Genomic DNA, 9,865 nt, shown 5'->3' on the forward strand with positions numbered 1-9,865 from the left:
ATTAATAAACTTTATAATATTTAATTATATTATGTGAAATTTTAAAATAATTCTCTCAATATAATATATATATATATATATGTATATTTTTAATAATATATTACTTGATATACATTCGTAAATAAATAATATATATTTAATTTTTTATGTTGTAATTGTAGATATATTTTAATTTAATTGATAAAGAAATAACATATAAAGTTGATGGCAGGAGGAAGGTTCAAGACTTGACGTGTAACATGGTACGAGGTGACTCAAACATGATGAGTGGTGACTAAAATTAACAAGCCTGTTTTTCCCTTTCTAAATAGGTCAGGAAGAATTCAAGGAATGAAGAAATTGGATACAGGATGAAATGAGACTGCATTCTTTTTTTTGTCTTCTGATGAAAAAAAGAGAGCGCATGGTTTGTGTGTGTGTGTGTGTGTGAAATGTTAATCCGATATTTCACGAAAGCGAAGTGACAGGGACCTCTTTTAAAGGGGGCGGCTGCAGGCCGCCAGCCTCACAACAAAAACGACATTTAGCTTTGTTGTTTAGCTCTTTACATGCAAAAAAAATTGCATCAAAAAACACCTTGGTCAGGCTCGCTTACCAAAACAAAAATAAATTAAATTAAATTAAAAAAAAAGATAAGAATAAGATGATTAAAGAGAATATGTAAACACATTCATATGAGAGATGGATAATTTAGTTTGTGAAGTTGAGAATCATAATTTATAAGATTTTTAAAAATGTAATGATTCTCACATTTTTAATATATATTAATGAGTTTTATATTGCTCACCATGGGAGATTTAGTTCATTTCTATTTTAATTTTTTTAATTTATTTCATTTTATTTTATTCTAATAAACAAATGTAACCTAAAAAAGTTATTTGTAATCAAAAATATTTAATAGGTTTAAAGAAAATTTTTATCAAATTACTATAGTTCCAGCTGTCCTATATGATAATAAATGCTAAACTTTAAATGAACAACAAGAATTAAAATTAAAATTAGCAAGTGTGAGTATGTTGAGATAAATATGTAGGCATATGTGTATAAAAAAATAAGATTTATATCAATCATATATGCCAAAGAGTGGGCATGGAATCCATTGAGAAAGGTGGAACATCTAGTTCTTAGTCCCATGAAAAGTGGTAGAAGAAAATCAAAAAGATTACAGTCAGTAAAGTCGTTGAATGTTACCTTTTGATTAACCATATATTTAAATGTTTGCTTATTAATAGAACATATTTGCATCATGCAATAAATTTTTTTCCTATTACTATGTTTCGATAGTTTCCAAAATTTATCTTTTTAATATTTGTTGTTTTAAATATAAAATAAAAATAAAATAAGTTTTCATCTTTTTATCAAATGCAAAGCTATTTTGAATTATAAAATTGAGTTTATTTTTTCCCATCTCTGTTTGTATATTGCAATGCAAGATCATAACCATACAAACAAAATCAATTGACAGAAGAAGCATGTTTATAAAAATTTAATACAGTACAGTGCTTTGTATTTTAAATTTTTAGCTATATAAATTATTTACTTAGAAGAAAACACAAAATGCATTAGCACTTTTTTTTTTTTAATTTCAAATCCCAGTCCCGATAACCCAACGTGGTTTCCGAAAGGACCAACATACAGCAACTGATCATCATCAGACAGCTTTCTATTATTACATGTAAACAATTTCTGAAAATCAAAGTAGCTACTCATCATCATCATGATCAGGTCTTAGGTTGAAGTTGGAGGGTGAAAGCCTTCAAGGAGAGAAGGACATGCTTCAGTCTAAGCTTAACATCTTCATCAAGCAAGTCACCATTATCAGGATTGAACTTAGGAGGAGGTTCAAAGGCATTGAGGAAGAACTCAGGCTTGTTGAGGAAGTGAAGATCAAGAAACACTCCAATGTCACGAAGATGGAATTGGCCTCTTCCACCACCTAACAGCCCTCCAGCACTTACAATGGCCGCAGCTTTGCCTCCCCACACGTTGGGAGGTCTTGATGCCCAGTCTAGTGCATTCTTCATCGGTGCTATTCATTACAACGTGAATTACATACTCAAATTAATTAATACTGCATTTGGATGTATGAGAATTTGGATTTGGATATATAAAAATATATGAATCTGGATTGATAAGCCAAATCCAAATTTATATTTTATTATAACTTTTTTATAATTTTAAATTTTTTTAAACCTTAGTTTTTTGAAATTTCAGCTACTTTAATCTTTTTATTTTATTCACGTTTTCACTATAAGTACTTATATTACTCTTGTTTTTCCTCTAATCTCTCATTCTTATCTCTTATTAATTGAAAAATAGACGTAATTAAGCTCTTCACTCCTAATATTTCATTTTTGTTTTGAATATCAACTCATATTTCTCCTGCCTTTAAAAGTTTTGACACTATCTAAACAAAATAGTTTAAATACATGGATTTTAATATTTAAATTTAAATCCAAGATTTTAACTTAAAATTTAAGTTTTAAATCCATCAATCTAAATGCTGCCTAACTAATAGAAATAAGAGAAGTTGGACATATAAGAAAATATTGGCCTATTGGGGGGGGTGGGGGGGGGGTAAAGAGAAGTTGGTTTAGAAGAATATAATATTATTTATTGAAAAATAATTTTTTTTTAAATGTTGAGATTGAGATCGTCCATGAAGTTTAGGAAGTGAATGAGTGTGCGGACAGGGATGTGAGACTGGGATATTATCTGGATACACATTTCGGCATTTCGCTATATATTTATACTGATACTCCCATAAGTTGTTTGGCTTTGGTCGAAATGGATGAAGTGAGTACATTATGTTCATTTCTCCTGTGTTCCCAATCTGTGTGCTTGAATCGCCTCTGATTCAGTTTAGAGCACCAAATTTAGACCATCCAGGTAAAAAATCGATGGTCCACAATTTAATATAATTTTATTTTTATTTTTTAACAGCTTAAAATTAACAGGTGATAAATATATTATATTCCAACACGAGCGAGACACAGAGGGCTGCAAATAAGTTCTAAATAAAAAAAATTAATTATTTTTTCAGTCTTATTTACATGTCAAATTTCAATATTTGTAAGTTCAACTTTTGCGTCTACATTAATTACTTTTACTTTTATTATGTCATCTAATTAATTATTAATTAAATACAATTTAATAAATAACATGGATGTAAGAATTTTTTTTAAAACCTGTGACTTTATTTTTAAAATAAAAATTACAAAAAACCAAACATTATTGAGTAAAGGACAATAGGACATCACTATTTAAATAAAAATACCAAGAAAATGACTAAATTAAAAACTATTCTCAAAATTAATGTTGTACGTTTTGACAAAATGATAATAAAATCTATAAAGTGTAAAGTAAAAAAAAAAAAAAAAACAGAGCAAACGTGAGTGGCAAATAGAAAAGGACGATACTAGCAAATCTTTAAGGTGACTTCCTATTTGAAATCAACACAAGGTTGCTCTAGTTTAAAAAAATAGAGATCAAATTTAGTTTTGAAAATAAAATTAGTAAACATGAAACTATAGGAGAATTACAATTAGGTTTCAAATAAAGAAATTAACGATTTCTTCTATTTATTTACAAGTCTAATTTTTATATTTACATGATATATCTAAAATAAAATTATTTTTTTATTTTGTAAAATTCTTGAGAAATTCTTTTTTTTTAAACAAATTCTTGCATAAACACATGATAGAAAGGGACTTTTGTAAATATAGTCCATATTATAAATCAAATTAAGCAAACAGTTTAACATTATTATATTTTACATTATAACTAATTTATTATATTTGTTAATGATATACAGTTGTATATTAATAATAATTTTTTTGTAAATTTTTAATGATAAACTCTTTGTATATCAATGATAACTTTTTCATATATCAATGTGAATAGATCTTACCCTCAACTTTTCAAAAATTTGGTTCCACATTTTCTATGCACAAGATTTTTTTCGACAAGCTAATTTATCTATGATTAGAATCTACTTATATTTGAATTATTTGACATGGAATATTTCCACAAGACATACAAAGCACTAATGACATGGCACAACGCATGCAATAATTTCCCTTGATTATCCCTGAAACTCTCTATTTAGCAAGCTCGGTTAGTCGCTTTAGTTTCAATTTTCAAATCAGATTTTGTGAGAAACAGAGTAGTAGATTACCAGAGACAGAAAAATTATACTCCGGAGAAGCGAAGAGAAACACTATCGGCTTCCAGAATCTTCCGACGAAACGCTTCAACTTCCACCGGAAACCTCCCTTCTTCTTCAAGATCTGTATTCAGCATCGGCAGAGAAGCGATGTCGACGTGCTCAATCTGGAGACCTTCAATGTCTCCCTGGCTCATTCGATCGCTATCATCGATCCAAATTCCACAAATCAGAACCGTAACCAAACCAATCAAAATCAAAGAAAACGGGACAGAATAGTTTTTATATCGAAGTTTCTGATCATACGGGACAGCAATAGAAGGAAAGCGGTCATGGAGCAATAACCAGATCGAATGAGGCCTCTGTTGTATGAGCATTTACGGAAGGTGAACCACAGAGAGGCCACCACCTTCACCGGAGCCGCCGCACCCAACCGCCCCTACTAGTGCCATGCTTCCTTTCAAGCGTGATGAGAGTCAGTCAACAAGGACTTTCTGCGAGAATACAATGAAGAAATCGATTAGATAGAGTATATAAATAGGGCAAAGGGGCGTGGGGTCTTTCACGTGATTATAAAATATTGTATTGCGTTATTTATTAAAAATCTCAATTTTTTAATTTTATATTTATTAATTAAAGGAAAAAGAAATTCGTGCATCAATCCGTTACACCGCGCTATCAATCTCCGTGAATTAAAATTACATCATTTCAATCAATCAAAGAAAATATTGTCTATCACTATTTTTAAGAAAAAAAAAACAATAAAAGCACCCCAATTGTATAAATGATAATTCAATTTCTTAAAATGTCATAATTTATTAAATATTTAAAAATTTTTATGTAATAAATTTTAAAGTGAATGATTATTTTACTCTTAATAAAAATAACAAACCCAATCATAATTTTTACTGAAAGAATAAATAATTTTTATTTTATGAATCGTAAAGATTAGATAAAAAATCATAACTATCACTGTATAATTTTTATTTTAAAATAATAAATTTTTATTTACAAACTTTTGCTTGAGTAATAACAATTTTTTTATGTAAATTGTAAGAATAAAATAAGAAATTATAACTTATTAAATGTACTTTCTCTGATTAAAAAATAAAGTCACAAAAGAACACGTCTAAAGTATAACTTTTATTTAAAGAATCGAAAGAATTAAATGAGAAATCGCAATTTGTTAATCAAAATAAAATAATCTTTTAGTTTAAAATTTATTGACACAGAAATCCTTCGAGACTTAAGTTAAATTATGGCATTTCGAGAAATCAGAGTTATCATTTATATAATTCAAAAATTTTACGATTTTATTCGTTAAAAAATGTAAAGTCTTTTTAACTAATCCACCCCCAATAAAATAATTACTTACTTTTCAACTAATCTTATCTTTTTATATTTATTCATATTAAACACCCTACAATAAATGTAAAGTTATTATCAATAAAGGCACTTTAAAAAAAAAGATAATGATACACCTTAAAAAGATTAAAAATGTCTTATATTTTTAACATCTAACATTTAAAAAATACTTTACATTTTAAACGAAAAAAGTATTATTTCCTAATTTTTAATAATTTTATTTTTAAAATAGAGTATTTATTTAATTTATTATCTTTTCCCTTTCTATCATTATCAATGATGAAATGAATTTATATTTACAGCTATTTCATATGAATAATTTATAAACAGGATATTTAAATGATGTGATATATTAAATTTATATAAGAATTTCTCTTAAAGAAAGATGACGAGTCACTTTGTTATTTGTGTAAATGTTTTTCAATTAAAGCAAAATTGAAAGATTTTTTTATGCTTTGTTTGACATCTTATAGGTTATAATTATTAGGGTTGCTTTCTATTTTTGTAAAACATTGTTTAAAAAAATTATCCCTAACCTTGTTCATCTTAAAAGAAGGAGACTCACAAATATACATGTCAGAATTCAACCTGCAGCTTCTTTCAAGTTTTAAAAAATGGGGCTGCTGCTAAGGCAGTATAATTTGGACTCGGTTTCCTCCACCCACCCCACCCACTGCATTTGGACCGTCCAGATTGATGTTTTTATTTTTTTATGTTATATATTTAAATAAAAAATTATATAAATTTTAATAAATTTGTTTATTAGTCTGGATAATCTAAATTTAATATAAATAGGTCCTACTTAATTTATAAAAAATTAATATTAAACTTATCTATTCAAAATATATCTAAAAAATTAATTTATAAAATATTTAATATTAAATATGAACCATTTATATTAAATCTAGACTGTACAGACATGTGAGCAAATTTATTAAATTTTTTTAAATACATCTAAAAAGTTAATTTATAAAATATTAATATTAAATAAAGATCATTTATATTAAATTTGTACTATACAAACATGTGAATAAATTTATTAAAAAATTTTAAATAAAAATATTAAATATGGACCGTCCAATATTTGAATTGGTTCAGATTCCGCACCTTGTCGGCAGCTGTGCCGAGACGGTGGAAGCCAACTCCGCATAATTTATGGATTTGTTTCCAGAGCATATAATAACATTTATTCCGCCATATCATATATATATATATATAATATTAAAAAAAAAAATCGTAGTGGGTCAGGAGTTGCGCTAATGGACATTTAAGCACTGAGCAGTTATGTAAGCAGTGACAGATCAAAGTTTTTTTAAAGTAAAAATAAGGTGCGTCCTTAAAAAAAAAATTTTTTGAAGACATTCAATAGCATGATGCCAATAAAAAAGAGGTATCGGTTCAACAAGAATAAATTTAAAAAGTTTTTATTTAAAACATTCATAAACATAATATTAATTAAATAAAAGTTTAATTTTACTACACATAAAATAAGTTTGATTTTAACTTAATTTAATCATAAATTATTATTTTTTTACTTTATTAGCGCTGTTGTTTTTGTGAATGTCTTCAAATAAAAAAATTTTAAAAACTCTTTTTATCAAGCTGATATTAAAAAAAAAAAAAAAAAGATTAGAGAGATTAATGCCTTTATAGACCTTATAAGTATAAAAATAATTATGTTTGGTTAAAATTGAGGAAAAGGTATTGGATAATCTCTTTTTCTATAGTAAAAGATTACTCAGTGCTCATCAGAAAATAGTTCATGGCTAAATTTACACTTTTTACCACGCTAATGTGTCATTGTGAACCTCACATAATATTGGTCAACTAAATTAACGGTGGACTACTATATACTCCATTTTTAAAAGTTTATAATTATTTTACACCATCTGATAGTTTAAAGTATCAGATGCTCTTGAAAAATAATATATGACCAAATTTGCACCTTTATCCTTTTATAAAACATGTTTTAAGAATAAAAAAAATGAGCGTTTTTCTCATTCCTTCTTATTCTTCAGAATAATATCTTAAAATACCTAAAAAATGTTTCCATTTTTTTTATCATCCAAAACAATATTTGTGTTTTTGTTCTTCAAAATAATTTTAAAAAATACATTATCAAATAGTTTTTTTTTGTTTGGAGAATATAAAATGTTTACGAATATGTTGCCAAACAAACCCCTTATTCTCTTAGACTAAATGGACCTTCAATTCTCTAATTTTATATATGAGGTTTTAGTTTAGCCTATTGATTTATCACTCTAACTTTATATTATTAGTTTCAAATGATTGTTTTATACTAATCATTTTTATTTAAAAAATAAATTTAATATATCAATATTTAATAATATTTTATCAATATTTAATGAAAATTTAATATGAATTTTTTTTATGAATAAAACTAACATATTAGAAGGAAAAGACTAATTAAAAATAATTTATAAAATTAAGGAACAAAAATAAAATCTTTTGCCATACTTAAAAATTTTATTATAAATTAAAATTAAATTATTGCTTTTTGATATTTATGGTTTCATTTAATTCCTAATTTAATATATATTTCAAGTCCATTAACGACTAAGACCGATTTTGGGAAAAGACAAACGACTTTTTGTCTATTTGCAGCTATCCATCTTAACAAAATTCCCCATGATAAATTTTAATGCTTGCTTTTCTGATATTATTATAGGGTAAAAAAAAATTAATTTAATCATAAGGGTAAAGGGCACTTCATATTTTTTATATTGATCTGTACCTTTTTACTTTATTAAATACTACAAAAATTATTAAAAATAATTCCTTCTATCCTTGTTAGAGGGCAGAGCTAGAAACTTATCAAACTTTAAGATAAAATTAATAAAATTTAAATTTTTTTAATTATAGTGAAATATGTTAGAAGTGACTTATAAATAAAATTAAAGAATATATTTTTCTCACGTTATAATTTACACAATATGCTATAATAATATTTACAATAAACGTTTAACTGTTGAGATTTTTGATTAGAGAATTGATTGATAGTAATGGAATATAAAGTAAGTTTCTCCTAAATTTATCCTTTCAAAAATTCATTTTGCATGTACTCAAATAATTTGGAAGATCTTGACATTTACTGACTCACTGCCTAGAAGTGAATTGGGCTTTGTTCAATCAATGTGGTTGATAGCTTTGAGAATTTACGTTTATGCTCATTGAGATTCAAACAGCCTTCAAAAGCTAAGTCGGAAATCCTAGAATTCTCGTTTGTAATTAAGTACTTCTTTATATTCAGTCTTCAATTTTAAAAATGACAAAAGCTAAGTTGAATAAAATAATATAAAGAAGTTGAGAAACGTAATCTTGAATAAAATGTTTTTTAAAAAAAGAGAATCATTTAATTTTATACAACCATAAGTGCCTTTTTAATCTTTTATTCTTAACACGGTTAAGTTCTTCAACAAAAATTGTTGACATTGAACTTTTAATTAAATAGTGACACAATATTTTTAAATATTAACATGTTAAGTTTAAGATGTTAAAATAATAAGTGACAAAAAATCATCATTTAAGACTAACAATGCTATAATTAGAAAACTGAAAATATCTTTTATAAATTCAAAGACTAAATTATAATCTTATATAAAGTTAAAAGATTGATGATACACTTTTGTCGAATATTATTATCCTTCTATTTTGTCTGAAAAAGAAAAGAGTAATATTTCCCTCCACGATATACGTTTAAATTATCTAGCTTCAATTCCACAAAATGTTTTCTGATGTGAATGGTACAACAAATTAACTTTTTTTTTGAAATGGAAGTAGACATCTGTAAATAAAGTAAAACGAAAGGTATATGTAATTTACCAAGAATCTTGTAATTATGAATATTGATCTTGTGTCATTGAACTGACCAAAATGAACCTAAATCATGATAATTATTATATTCAATTTTATTCTGAATTTGGTTTGAAATTATACATACTCTTTGTATATAAAGCCTAAATCAGTTTCCACAGAAACTGATGCAAATATCAAAACTTATATATACGTTAATTTTTTTTGCCCAAATTATATATACGTTAATTATATGTGGCCCAATTGTCTTAATTATAGATCGCGTGCCAATAATATATATGGTAATGGCAGTTTTTTTTTTAAAAAAAAATCTTTCACTCACTAAAAAAAGAAGAACTCATGCACTCATCACATTAATAGAAGGTCAAACCGGTAACCTCACGCTTAAGAAACAATTAAAAGAAATATTTAGGTCTCATTTGATTCATTGGAAGCATTTTAAAGAAATTAAAATTAAAAATGAAATTAGAAATGAAAATAGAATTGGAATTGGAAATAATT

The 9,865-nt window shown here is 26.0% G+C and overlaps 1 pseudogene; it reads right to left on the reverse strand.

Moving 5' to 3' along the window:
• Positions 1 to 1,458: 1,458 nt before the first annotated feature.
• On the reverse strand, positions 1,459 to 4,604 carry LOC129296399 (NADPH:quinone oxidoreductase-like; annotated as a pseudogene).
• Positions 4,605 to 9,865: the final 5,261 nt, after the last annotated feature.

This window comes from Prosopis cineraria, unplaced genomic scaffold (assembly GCF_029017545.1).
Source record: "Prosopis cineraria cultivar Desert tree isolate PC_DT_omini unplaced genomic scaffold, ASM2901754v1 PC322, whole genome shotgun sequence".
NCBI lineage: Eukaryota > Viridiplantae > Streptophyta > Magnoliopsida > Fabales > Fabaceae > Prosopis > Prosopis cineraria.